A 15,466-nucleotide genomic window follows, 5' to 3' on the forward strand; every position below is an offset into this window, starting at 1 on the left:
TGTGGCAAAACCAGGGCTGTGGTGTTCTTTGAAGAGGCATTTGTACGATGGCTGGTGGGAGAAGATGCCGTGATTACATCACAGTTACATCAATACCGTAACTGCAGGCAGAGACACTAGATGGGGAATAGATATGAAGCAAACGTAACCAGAATGCTTGCACTAGCACAGGCTTATTAAAAGTTTCAGACTTATCTCTTTCAGAAGTGAAATTCTGTCTTGATCCACAGGAAAGATGAAAGAAAAGCAGTAAGAGGGTTTTGTTTTGTTTTCTTTAACTGAAAGAATAGTTAATTTTCCATTCAGACAATGCCCTCCTTGCTCATGGAGGTTGACATGTAATGGTGGTTTTAATCTTGTGCCTGCAATTGCTATTTCTAATTAATGTAAGGAGACATAAAAGCCAAATTATATACCCCTGAGTAAAAGAGATTAAAATGAAAATACCGCCAATTCAATTCTAATTTTATTTATAAACCTAATCTGAAACAAATGTCACTTTTTTAACTGATTCTGAATATATCATGCTGACTGTAAAATTATAAAACTCCCACTGATGTATTCAGGAAATTCAGTTGAGCACACTCAGTAATTTCACTTTACTAGTCATTAGGTACAAATTACTGCTCACCATAAAAAATATGGATCAGCTGTCTGAATTTCTTTTTGATTTGGAAACTCAAGATCATGAATTGCTTGCAATTAATTATAAACCACACGTAAACCAACAATATGAATCGTATTTGAAGGCTATGTTTAGCAGTCTATCATTTGCTTGAGGAATGTCATGTATTGAAAGCATTATTCTTAGTAATTTAAGGGTTTTCCCAAAACTTTCTACTGCAGTCCAGAAAATACTCTTTATTAGGTTTCCAGATTTGGGGAAATCCTTGTTTAAATTAATTATGGAAAATTATTTAACATCACCTTGCATTTCCGGGGCCAACTTAATGTCACAAAAAACTATGTAAAAGTAAGCTTATCAGATAAAAAAGACATTCAGCAAATAAAAAGAGCTTCAAAGTTTTATTTTGGGCGGCATTTTAAGAAGATGATCGCAGACACAAGTACCACAATATAGTCTTAAGATAACAAGAATAATTCATTTTACTATGTTGTTTAGCACATACATTTCAACATATGATCAAAAGGAATTATTTTAGCTTCATCACAGCATATACAAAACTGCCCTGAGAAAGTGGTTAATTTTTAAAGAAACCTTGCAAGAAGTTTTAGCCTCACTATTATATTATGAAGTACATTGTTTTCATGGAGAGCTTTTCTGAAAAGCTATAAAATGGGAAAACTTTTGTATTCTGTTATAAATCGTGCTTTCTGCATCATTAGAGATAATTTATTTTTTAAAAAGATAGTAAAAAAAAATTTTTATTCTCTCTTCCTTTGATAATGCTGCAGATTAATATAACAATATCTGTTATTTCTTACATTACTAAGCCCTTACCTGGCACAATAGATTTAGAGATCAATGTAATATGTATTTCAGACATTTTCTTTATAAAAAGAAAATGTACATCTATGAAGAATAACTGAGAAATTAAAAAGTATGTGATACTGCCAGTGTTTAATTCCTACTGATACATTTCTAGAGTGGTCTTGCTGCTAAAACTACAATATATTCTTCAGTCCTTTGACAGACTAAATGAGGAAGTTACTGTCTATGTGGTGTAAAGCCTCCTTCCAGAGTTTCTGCCAATGAGAAGACATACCATACATTCCTAGAAAGAAGTGATCACTTCACAAATCTGCAGTGTTTTTCAGTGCTAGGAATACACACAGGCACAGTAGATTTTGGTATTATATATCCACCTGCAAATATTTGTTTGAACTTTACACTTCCTGCCTATCCTTTTAAAAATGGTGATTATTTCTGATTAACTTTTCTCTCAAAAAAAAAATCAGTTCTATTACAAGCGTTAATAAAATTTCTGATACAGGAGAGACAAAAATTAGTCATTTATATCTTGGAAAGCTATTTTAAGATCCTAATTAGCACAGACTGTATACTGTCAGTTTATAGGGGTTATTTAAATTTTAGACACCTTTGGTAAAAGTCTTAAAATACATATGATCAAATCATAGAATGGGTTGGGTTGGAAAGGATCTTAAGATTATCTAGTTCCAGCCCCCCTGCCATGGCCAGGGACACCTCACACTAGACCATGTGGCCCCATTCTCTGTCCAACCTGGCCCTGAATGCTGCCAGGGATAGACCATTCACCACTTCTTTGGGCAGCCTGTTCCAGTGCCTCACCACCCTTACAGTAAAGAACTTCTTCCTTATACCTAACCTGGTTAAGTTTAAACCTATTACCCCTTATCCTGTCACTACAGTCCCTAATGAAGAGTCCATCTCCAGCATCCTTGTAGCCCCCCTTCAGATACTGGAAGGCTGCTATGAGGTCTCCACGCAGCCTTCTCTTCTCCAGGCTGAACAGCCCCAACTTTCTCAGCCTGTCTTCATACGCGAGGTGCTCCAGTCCCCTGATCATGCTCATGGCCCTCCTCTATACTTGCTCCAACAGTTCCATGTCCTCCTTATGTTGAGGACAACAGAACTGCACACAGTACTCCAAGTGGGGTCTCACGAGAGCAGAGTAAAGTGGCAGGATCACCTCTTTTGACCTGCTGGTCACGCTTCTTTTGATGCAGCCCAGGATACCACTGGCATTCTGGGCTGTGAGAGCACAGTTCTGGCTCATGTTCATTTTTTTGTTTACCAACACCCCCAAGTCCTTCTCCGCAGGGCAAATCCTCTTGCTATTCTCTGAAACATTGTAGATGTGATTATTAGACTGAGGGGTAGACTGATCTGTCTAGGCCGAGTTTTCAATTACTGTTTTCACAGGAAAGTGAAACTGATTGGAAAAATGAGATACACTGATCACAGGATTTGCTTCAGATTGATTATACCATGCAAAGCATCTTCATTTTATGAAGATGGCATCACTGGTTTATCACTGGTACAGTCATAAAGTGATAGACAGACTATTACATTGTTCAGTAACAGATAATTTCTGAGGAAAAATCATCAGGTATTAAAATAATAAAAAAAGTTAATGGAAATACTGTTTCTCACCAAGTCCTTTCTCCAGGTACATAAGCAGCAGGTTGTATTCGCCTGCCTTGAAAATGTCACAATGGACATGACTCCCCTTACTTCCCTGAGAAGTTTATGATACTCTGAAGTATAATTAATTACTAAAACTAAAGTATAATTAAAGTGGTTCACTCCCCCTGAAACTAATCTTAGATTTCGCTTTGTCTTAATTCCACCTAATTTCTCCTGTGACAATCCATGTGCTTGTATAGGACATCTTTGCATCATTGGTATTCTCCACTCAAACGTGTACGGATTGTAATCTCAGCCTATTCCCATGCCTTAGCCCAGTGTTTTAGCCAGAGTAAATATAGTGAAGGGTTTTACAGACATACATATATGAGTTTATATACACTCTTATTAATTTCTGGAAAAGCATCTTTTTCACATTTTTGCTTTTGTCTTAATTCTCTAAAAATATACCAAAATCTTCTAGAAAAGGGAGAAAGAGGAAGAGAATTACAGGTAATTTGTCATCAGAGGTATGAATGCAGAATTGATTAGCCGTTGATAGGTAGCATGAGCCAGTAGAGCAGTACCCTAATATTTCTTATGCTCTGTCCTGCTGCAGATATCACTCTCTGTTAAATAAGGACTACAAAATGGAATGAATTCCTTTGGTCTTCCTCTTGATCATCTTAACTTCAGACCTCTCTACTGATCCCATACATCTGTTCTTTGAAGGCAGCATATTTTATAAGAACAGAACACACAAAAGTAATGGATTCAATTTGAAAAATCCAGTGTAAATTAATAAATCTTTGTTTTGATTCAGATTTAGTTTTTACTGATATGTTACTATAAACCCAGTTGCTGAAAGAAGGAAACGTTTGCTTTGAATGACAAATAGCAAAAGGTACTAGAAGTAAATATTTGTCAAGGACTAACAATAGTTATTTTATTATAGTGCTAAAATCACTGCTGCTTGACTCAGATCTATACTTCAGCTACAAAATTAATGTATTGACTGTGTCTTAATGTTGCTTTCTTATCAGAAACACTGTGTATCAGTAATATTAAAGACTATAATGGGTTTACTAGCAGTAATCCAGTAGTAACATTTTTCCCAACGAGCCTAAACTTTTCAGTTCATATTTATGTGGATATTTTACTGTTGAGTACATTTAAGAATAATTTACCTTCTATGCATTCATAATTCATTCCATATTATATCCCCTTGTAGGATGATATTAAAGGTCTTCAATTTTATATCAAAGCTATTTTTTCAGAACTTTGAATGGACCCAGATTTCATAGTTCTAAAGAAATTATCTATCGTTATTTGTGGCCTAAATTACTGGTTTGCACTCTTGGGTCTTTGTTAGGCTAGACATAGACATGAAGATGACACATACGTGTTGTACGTACTTAAAGAGCAGAAGCATGCTATTTTTAATTCCATAGGACCATTTTGTCATACTAAATTTAGCTTCGAGAACACATTTTTTACTTCCACAGAGAGCCACTTGCTGTAAATAAATCCTAACCTGCTATATTAAAATTGTTGTAGTAAGCACCTACATAACTCTCTCCTGATCTTCTGAGGTGTGTATATAGTGTCCCCTATGGGGTAGTTGTGAAGGCAATAAGTATTGAGTAAAAGGAAGATCAGAGTCAAATCTAAACACATCTTCCAGTTAAATAGTACAGACATCTTCAGCATCAGACCCTAGTATCTAACCAAAAGGAGCCAAGTGAACCTAAATATGAGCAACTCTACCATTGTGAAATTAAGCAAGGTCTAGGAAAGAAATGCTTCTTTCAAAACATTTAGTAAAACCACCTGTTGTCTCTCAGAAATCCTTGTTGTGACTGTTTATATCTAGAAATTCAATCTTATGTCCCAGAAAGGCTGCAGCTAGTGGAATGCACATATATGCATTACCTACCAGTTAAGGCACAGTTATGAACACCTTCTGGCCCTCTTCAAATTTACTAACAACCATAAAATCTGTTTCATGATCTCTGTCTTTGTGTTCTGTATAAAATTGATAAATTAACATGAGCAACCATATTCCTGCTTTCAGCCAACACCTTTGACAGGGACAGCATTTGGCCAATGAAAGAAGACTGCACTAGAAGGCAGAGCTCTGGAAAGAAAAAAAACTCTGGGTTTTGTCTTATAGATTCTACATTTCTTACTGTAAAAGAAAATAAAATAAATTCATCTTATTGATTTCAGTACTCAGTGCAGAATTCACCTGTTGCAGTAAGCCTTCATTAAAATTTTATCCCATAGTTCCATAGAACTTCTATTGGAAACGAAGGAATGACAGGTATTTCTTTTTAACCTTTAAAAGTAGTACAGTGTTAGGAGGGAGAAAAGTACAAAGATAGAAATGTAAGCAGGAAATAGGACAGGAAGATAGATTGATAATGTATCTGACCCATTTTTTTATAATTAAAAAGGTGGCAGGGACTGCACTTTTTTTATTGTTTGTCCAGACTGAACAAATTGCATTCTTTGCATTTAATATGATAAATTTTGTTGTAAAGAAAGACTTTTTTTTTTTTTTTTAAGATTTGCATCTTAAGCAAAGAAACTAAGTTTTTAACAATGTAGTTAACACAATCAAAGGATAAAACTTGCTGTTAAAGGGCACCTATTTCCTTTCTTCTTATCTGGACCTGTGCTGCTATGAATTAATTTCACATTCTGAAAATGGCTATAGATCTCAGTGTGGACATTGCCTCTCATATTTCCAATATTAACAGTACCATTAAAGATTTTTCTATAGTTGTGACAGGAAACTGACAGGAAACTAACAGTAAACTAACTTCCTTCTATCCTCCTGCTGCCTTTCCCCTAGTTTGAGACATAATCTTATCTACTTTAAGTGTTTAACCACTTTATTATAAAAGAAGAAATTAAAAAAAAGTTTACATATTAATTTCTTAATTAATCACTTATGGGGTATAAAGTTCATTTTCAGTTTAACCTTTGTGACTGTTTTGAAACCCATTCTTTATTTAAAGACGGTATGCTCTGCTAGTACTGGGGAAAAAAAACCAAAACATATTTTAACTCCAAGCCAAATTTTGCTCTATAATTTTCAAGAACCACAACCAGCAGATGTCTTTTCTAATGGAGAACAAAGGCTGACAGCACAGCCTGATGCACAACCTTTCATCTGAGATCGCTAATGCACTTCTAGCTCTATGTATGTGAAGAAAAAATAAAATTAAAAAAAATCAGGATAAACCTCACAGTCTAAAAAGAACCTCTTTTTAGTCTTTTTTTCATCTTTATAACAATAAATCACATTGTGCTAATCTCAAATGTACATACCAACTGGATGTACATACAGTATGAGTAGAGAATCAGGGAGTATAAACAAGTGCTACTGAATTGTTTCACAACAATGCCAGTAAGGAATAATTTCTTAAATCTGTTGTACCTAATCCAACAGGTAATTTTACATCACTTTGAGAGACAGCTGGAAGTTTTAACTACACGCGTGTGGGTGAATATCAAAGCCACTTATGAAAGAGTGACAAAGGCATGTCCCTTGATCCTGAAGCCATGTCCAGCACTACTGATGTAGCAATGCCACTCATGACTACATGCAAACCAAACTTGGGACCACTTCCACCAACCAGTAGACCAGCTGGAGTGTGGTACCCAACAGTGTTTGCACTTTGGATTCCCTTGCTGTTGCAGCTGCTAAATTTCACTGAAACCGTTAATACTGCTTACTCATCACTTTGAGCACTCTAGCAATATTGTCCCTATTATGCCATTTCTGATGCAATGCAGATTTTCAAAAATTTCCAATTATATATTTACCCAATTATTTGCAATCACAGACTATTGTATAATTATGTAATTATGGACTTTTAAAGACATGAATTGTTCCATCCACTGGCCATCAAGAGCTGTAATGAATGGCATTCAACTGCATAATTAGCATATGTTTATAACATGTTATTTACAAGACAGTTGAGCCTTTGCACTTCGTCATGCTTGGATCAGTTTTGGCCAATTTGAGCCACTGGATGATACCCATTCTCTTTGGAAACTTGTGATCTGTCTGAAAGCAAGGGTTCTTAGGACACATGCTCACACCATGTAGACTCTCATTGGCTGCTGTGCAGGGGGCTACATTTAGGAAATATTTTTTTGAGAAATAGGAGCAGTTCTCCAGACTTGTGTGTTTTTGTGTACAGCATAAGGGTAAGTTTAGGCCACATTCTCCTGTTCTTCATATTGTCTGTACATTTGTTGCTCTCCCTCTAATTCAGCAACCCTATTATCTCACTTTATTCTTGCTGTAGCAGAAGAACTTCCAAGATTAGGGGATCTCTTTTGTTACACCCAGTTCAGAAATGAGCAGCAGAAACAGGGACAGCCTATAGAAAACTGACATTATACTACAGCTTGTTTTCAAAAAATAACATTCTAAAAAATACAGGTGTGAATCATGCCTCTGAAAACACAAAAAATTATTGTACTCTTTCAGATGAGTTATTAGAATGGGTGTGAAAAATACAACTTGATTTATTTTCTACTCCTATACTTAAAAAAGGGGGTGACGGGTGAGGAATGCAGTAATTTTAAAGACACTGACCACAGTTAAACTGTTCCTCCATGCACAAGGGTGCAGAGGGGATAAGGTTTGTACTTTAAGCACAGAAATTAGTATTAGCTAATTCGTCTCAATAGGGGTCAGTTTCGCTATCCTGCATTGCTCTTCCTTAAACTACACAAGCAAGTGCCAGTATGTTGCTCTCAAACTAATTTTTAGGATGAGATGTACAGAAGAAGGACTGCTCGCTGGCCACAGCTCCATTTTAATCTGAAGGCCTCGTATGCATGACAAAGAAACTGTGTCACTGTCAGAGTGAGTCTAGCCTATGAATGGGCACGTATTTGCATCACACTATGCTTTTGTACATCACAGATATTTTCTGTTTTTCATCTTGTTTTCTCTGATCTAGATTAAAAACTCAGTAGCTACACACTATTACATGTTTCACATGGAGAAATAAGAGGATACCTACGAGAACAAATTTCTGACTAGCAAGTCACCTATTTAGCAATAGATTTTCAACTATTCTTTTAATCTACACGTAACTGCCCCACCTCCCTGCCCCATATTTCTAGAGGTTTTTTCTCATTATTTACACATATACGGGAAAAAGATTTATGTGTCGTAATGACATTCTATAGTAAAACTACACTTAATAATATTCAGAAGAAACAAATAAAAACTGCCTTGAATTCTAAATACTCAACACAAGTCATGTACAAAATTGAAAAATCCCTTCATGATATTTGATTACTGTTTAGAAATTGCTACTTTGAAAACAGCTTACAAAATGTACAGAAAAAAAAAAGAGAATTTTGTTTTTTATATTACCTACGGAAAAGCTTCTATCTTAAATGACTACAAGCAAAGGGGAAAAAAAAGTACATTTCATTACTCGTAGGTACAATCTACAGCTTTTTTATTTTATTTTTTTTTTAAGAAGAAGTAAAGAAAAAAAGACCATGGGAGTTTTACTGAGTTACCTTGAGCAGGGAGTAAAAAAATCATACCCAACACCTGATCATTAATTTGCCACTACCCAGCATACATAGCATCTAGCAGAAGCAACTATTCTGTACTGGGTCCACACCAGCCCTTTTGAAGATGCATCGCATGGATATTACTGTGCCTAACAAAATTTTATAATGATTTACAAACCCTTTTATATAATAACATACTATATTTTAAAGTCAAAAACTTAGGCAATCTAAAGCAAACCCCACCAGCACCTGAACAATGTCTTAGCTTTTGTGTGACCTCTTGATTCTGTGAGAAAATATTTCATATCAGGTAAAGAAATATATGTGATTGAAGGAGATAAATTTAGACTTTTGAATTTAAAAAATTGCAGCACCTTGTCACTCAGTGCTTCCAAAAATGTTGTACCAGTACTAACAATTTCAAGTACAAACAAATGAAGAACGATGCAGTCCATGCAGGAAGCTCAAGTTGTGGGGCTGCTTCCTTATTCGAAGGATTTAGTAGATCAGAATTAGCCCTATGAGAGTAGGAGCTGAGAGTCCTAAAGCTTCATTAATTTGTGCTTAATAAAATTCTATTAGTGGCAAACACAGCTGTAAAAAGCAAATGCATGTTCTGATATGCATAGTTAATATCAATGCTTTCATCCCCAGAAGCTGTGTCTCTCTCCGGAGCATGTTAAAGGCACAGACAAAGAAAAAGAAATGTCAGAGATTACTTCCAGTGTGAACTGTTCTGGGGAAGGCAGTAAGCATGGCCAAATAGTGAGCCAAGAGATACCAAAGTAATTCAAAGCCTTCAGAGCTGATTATATATCAAAGTATTCTACCTTGATTTCTCCTCTACAAAGCACAGCATTAAAACAAGACATGTGATTTACTCCTAGAACAGACTCCTGTTGTCTTAATGAATTAGAAAAGTGGTTTATTTATTTCTATAGTAGCTTACTTATTGACACATTTTTGTGTGTGTGCAAAAAGTAATTTCTGGTTAATACTTGAACCATCTGTCCTATTCTAATCCTAAGCTTCTTAGTCTGTATGTATAAAAAGACTTCTATTTTGTCTTTAAGGGGTCTTGAGGATTTTTGATTCTACTGAAATTTTACTCAGATCTCTTATGATTGTACGTGGTTTCAACATATTATAAACTTCTACAATAAAAACAGCACATGAGACAATGTGATACTACTGGTAAAACCCAAGTGACAGAACATTCAAATCAGCAGACTCTTGATTAATATGATCAAGCAAAATCACTGACAAAACCAAAACACCTATTAGCCATACATAATGCATTATACAGCAAGTAAACTGTATACCACTGCAAATAAAAGGTTAACATTATGAGTCTTTTGATACTTCTTCTTAAAATACAGGACTATTTAATTTTTTTATTGTTGTTGCTGATGTTCGTTTTGCAATTTCATATCATTGCCTTATGATTCAAGGTCCAGCCTGAAGTGCTTCTATTTAATATTCTTGCATCTTTACACCCATGAGGAGCTATTCCTTTCATTAAAACCATAATGAAAACAAACAAGCAAAAAACCCTACAAATAGCAATGTATGTCAAATAAAGATAATATACTTCATAAGTAATATGATTCTGCCAAACTACATTTATTCTATAAGCTATTTCAGCCATGTGGTTTCTTCATATGCACTGTGTTTCCTAGATGAACCTGCACCATTACATACTGAATTCCGTTTTGACTTGCATAGATTTAGGAGACACAATGAAATTAACTTCTTCAGACTGCATTTTTTGTTACAAAAGTCATCAGGCAGAAGCATCCTGTGAATCAAACCAAAATTAAACCATGATTTCATCAACCTGTAAAACAGACATAAACTTGTATTGTAACTGGGACTAATATTTCTAATAAAGCATCCTTTTTAACAAAACTGAAAATCAATAATAAGAGAAGTTTCAAAATTGACACTAGCCTTTTGAGTAACTGGAAATAGATCTTCCTGTCAAAGACTAAAACTGCTCTCCTCTGTCTAGACTGCACTGGGAGCAAAATTATCAGATTTTCATTTCCTCAATTTCACTCCACAGTGGTAAAACGTGCAAGTATTGATTCAACTGCTGAAACAAAAAGCAGGAGAGCTCTTCACCTCGTCAGGGTCAATGGGTTTGTGGGTGTCTAATTATACCTATACAGGGCGTATAAATCTTTCTACTAGTCATTACGTGAACATAAGAGTCCAAAGGCATCATTAGAATCCTTTTAGCCAAACACTCATTCTTCTTTTGTTTTATGAGGGGTCAAAGAAACTGGGAGTTAATATTATCGTGGCTCATAGATTTTCAAATTTGTGTTCGAATACAAGAAGATATGCTTTGAAGGAAAAGGCTATGTGTGTACCCATGCATGTCCACTCACAGGTCTGAGCTCTGCCTGTAAACACGTGTACAGCTTCTTCTCTTTTTACAGTGTTTGGCTTAGATATGCTGTAATGTAAACAGTTTGATAGCCCAAACGTTAGAAGTAATTGTGCTATGTTACAAATGGAATGTTAATAAAGCTTTTGGAGAGTACTAATTTGTTTCAAAAACAGACAAAATGCTAAGAATGAGCTAGAAATGCTAGTTGTGACAGAGGTACTAATCTTATTTTTCATAATTCTGTTGATTTCACTATAATCTTAGAAAAACCTGTATTTTTCCTTATACTTACTAAAATGACCTGATTCATGGGGAAAAAAAAATAATAAATATTGCCAGTGCAGTAAAACAAATTAAAAATAGGAAGAAAAAATGTGGCTATTACTATTAAGGAGGTGTGCTGCATTATATTGTACTATATGGGGAGTGTTGTTCAGATGGTTTTTAGGTTGTGCAACCATGATGGTAAGAGAATAATATTTGTATTATAGTAAAGTTGTCATATTTTGCCAGCAGGTTACACAGATGCTGGGTGCTCAGCATTATGAACATTAGAGCCTTTCATTTTATCTGTGAGAGTAGTAATAAGATCCCATATCAAGAGCGAAAGCAGTATTTTTGAAGTACTCATATACTGGGAATTCAGTCTTTATCTTACAAACAGACCCACCAACTCGAACCCAAAAGTTATGATAAGCAGTCAGCCCAAAGGAACAGAACAAAACAGTAACAATTCTGTATAGTGAGGAAATAGCAAAAACATCCCAAAAAACAAACAACCCAAAACTTACAATATTATTAAAAAGGAAAACAGGGTCTGGCCCTACCTTTTTTTAATAAGTTGTTTCCAGCATTATGTTAAGGTAAGTCTCTAAGTTCAGTAAGACATGCTAAAAATTGTGGATGATATGATGTTATTATCCACAACAGACAAAAACGAGCTTGTTGGTCCAGTTGTTGATCCTTTCTTTATAATTTATTATGCTTCTACTCAAAAACTCTTCTGAGGCCTGGTGCAGGTAAAGCAAAGGCTGCATGGTTATTTAACTGTGCCACTTAGCTAAAAACACCCATGGCTCCAGTCCAATCCTCCTCTGCCCCAATCTCCAGCTGAAACTGTAGTCCCACTCCAAATGAGCTGGAGAGAGCAGGAATGGCACTGTAATTGGTGAGGAATCAGACATCCCAAAAAAACAAAGCGAGGAGAGTTTGTACACTGCTGTCAGAAGGAAAAAAAGGGTGGATGGAGGTATGATGCATCAGCTGAACATCCTGCTAGCACAGGAGTTTAAATTTCTTTAGAGCTGTGTTGCTAATGAATCCTGTGCTCCTTCCTCAGTTTTCAGATATATTTATCTCTGCTCTCTGTGCCCTGACTCCCTGTCTCCTATCCCTGATTCCACAGCAGCCCCTTCCCTCCCCAGTTCAGCATGGGTCCCATCTGTGATGAGAGCACCCTCACCACACCAAATTCCTCTAAGACGCCCTCTGCAGCTCATTGGTTTGGTTGGAGGTCTCTGCTGCTGCCCAAACGCTTTTTGGGTTGAGCACCGAGCTGCAGCAAGATCTGTGGCAAATATTTGTGTCTAATATTCCCACTACAGACACAACCTCACAGCTGTTTCTCTGCCAACATGTGCTGTGATGGGTCTGGAGGGGAGAGGGACACACAATCCCTCCCAGATGTAAGACAAATGTGCTTCTTTGATCAATGTCTTTGTGGCTGCCTCCCCGTACACATCACCCGCTGACCTGTTTAACAGCTAACTGCAGTAAGTGCTAACCAACATGGTGGGAATGACATCATACCTCATCGCTCAGTCCCAGGCACCGTGCCTATATGAAGCAAATGGGACCAAAGACCTGTACGTAAATTATGGCAAATTACTTGGTCACGTGGGAGATTTGGTCTGCTCAGGTGAGAGCAGATCTGTGCCCAGGCATCATGTATCTACTATGAGTAACTGAACTGGGACAGAATAAAACAGGAGCTGCAATAAACCAGAACAGTTCTCAGCACCCGGCTGAGAAATACAGGAGAAAATAGGAAAAATATTCCTGCTTATTCCATTTTGTGCAAGGACTATCATATGCTTAGGCATCTGATTACTGGGTAAAAGGCAAGTGAACCCTGGGAAGTCACAAACTCTCTACATATGTACAACAGAAATAGACTTCTATGTTTAACAACATTAATTGTATTATAAAAATATGCAACCCCTATTTTAATTATATATATGGTATTGGCTTCTATCAAATTTAAATATGAATTTAAAGTGAGGGATCATAAAAGCTTACCATAAGCCACTGGTCTTCTCATTCCACTCATTCCATGGCCTTCATGTACATTTCTTGACAGATCAGATGACCCAGAGATGTGATTACAAGTAACATCAGAAATAGTCACTTTTCGCCTCTGAGACAGAAAACAGTCAAAGAATCAGTCTTCCTGAAGACAGAAAACTGTCAAAGAATCAGTCTTCCTGAAGAAAAGAGTTTCATCATCAGAGTTCAAGAAACAAACTTATCCCTTGATGCCACATTCTTCCTGAATTCTGGATTTTAGTCACTTTCGTGTTGCTGGCATCACTGCACTGATCCCATGTTCGTTATTTTGAAGCATGTAGAGGTCCTGTGTACTACAGTCCTGAAATTACAGTAACTCTTTTAGAAAATTTTTTAGGGCTGCCTTGTTATGAAACATTTTTTAATTAAGAAACACATCACTGTTTCATATTGAGATAGCTTTAAGAAATACCTGCATCGAAACAAAACATCTTTCAAAAGCCAACACAACTTGCTGAGTTAAAATCCCCCTATCTTTACACACAGCATTCTACATCTCTTTTCTTCCCACTGTTGAAATACCATAACAGATAACAGGGAATAACCTCATGAAGCACTGGAACAGGTTGCTCAGATAAGTGGAAATGCTCTGTTTCTGGCAGTGTTCAGGGCCAGGTTGGACTGAGCCTTGGACGACACGGTCTAGTGTGAGGCGTCCCGGCCCATAGCAGGGGGATTGGGATGAGATGATCTTAAAATCCTTTCCAACCGTACCCATTCCATAAGAATTCTATGATTCTATGTATATTGTGGTTTTTTTTTAAATTCATTTCCTCATGGTTGTGTGTGTTTATGTGTGAAAACCACCAAAGGCAAAATAGGACAAGATACAACTCTCTATTAGAAAGGTGTATAGTTTCTGCCCTTTGTGTTCAGCCTTCCCTATTTGCTGGTAAGTTCTTCATGGGCAGTGGAAGATACATACTGTGATACAGCATCAGTGCATATCGTGGCCTTGATTTTGGGATATGCCACTTTAGCATATTCTGGAAGAATATGCTAAACCTCCTTCTGCTAAACCTCCCTGCACATGTCTCCCACACTCAGCTCCTGCAGAATCTTAGCATGTTTCTTGATTATTTTCTCTTGATCAGTACATAGTCTACCCTTCCATGGATAAATAATGTTTCTCCTCAGGGATCACTCATACATTCATACAGGCTCAAGTCCAATAGCTGCTGGTTTCCTTTCATCATGGGTTTTCTTTTAATAGATTTTAATAGACATATTTTAAATGAAACCCAAAATGTGCCCAATAGATCAAAGATTTCATAAGAACAATTTAAAGAAGAAATGAATGAAATTTTAAGGATTGATTAAGACAAGCACTGCCTACTGAATAAATTTAAATAAGCCATTCAGGGTTACCTTACACAGTTTATATAATTCCAATTTTACTGTTGTGGGTTTTTTTGGTTTTTTTTTTTTATTTTTACTATTAATAGTTTTAGAAAAATATTTCTATGGTATTTACAAGTTTAATATATTAGCCATTTTAAAGAACATGTCGCAGCTAGATACCATACTTAATGGAAGCAAAGCTTCAAACAAATTTCTTGCAACATTAGCTGCATTTAAAAGTATAATCTTATGCTGCTTCCTCTTGCTCAGCAACATTCCAGAATAATTGGAGAGTGTATGTATTTACAGTGGAGAAAATAACATACACTATTAACACTGCTCATGATGCTTATCATTACTTTAGATGCAAAGTCTGAGAAAATATTGACAAAACTCATGTTCTAAATATATCCTCATTAAATAGGAAGCATCTGAGCTTCCTCATAAGCAGGAACTCATAGGCATGTTTAGGTTTTTAAGAATATGCCAAGAAATAAATTCCAATTTAGCCAATGTTGTTAAAGATGATATCCCATATTTATTTTTAAATTTATTCCATATGTATTTTTAAATGGATGCTTCATCTAAGCCACTGTCTACTGAATTTACTTGGAAAAAATCCTAGTGAATTCAGTCAGGATTGGCTGAACAGCTTTGCCTGAAACTGTCTGTGTTTATTTCTGTTTGGGGATATTTTGTTTGGGTTCGGTTTGTTGGTTTTGGGTTTCCTTTTTTTTTTTTTTTAAATAGGATCTGAG

Source organism: Pezoporus wallicus, unplaced genomic scaffold (assembly GCF_028554395.1).
Source record: "Pezoporus wallicus isolate ANWC-B61680 ecotype Strahan unplaced genomic scaffold, APGP_CSIRO_Pwel_v1 contig_5485, whole genome shotgun sequence".
In the NCBI taxonomy this organism is placed as follows: domain Eukaryota; kingdom Metazoa; phylum Chordata; class Aves; order Psittaciformes; family Psittacidae; genus Pezoporus; species Pezoporus wallicus.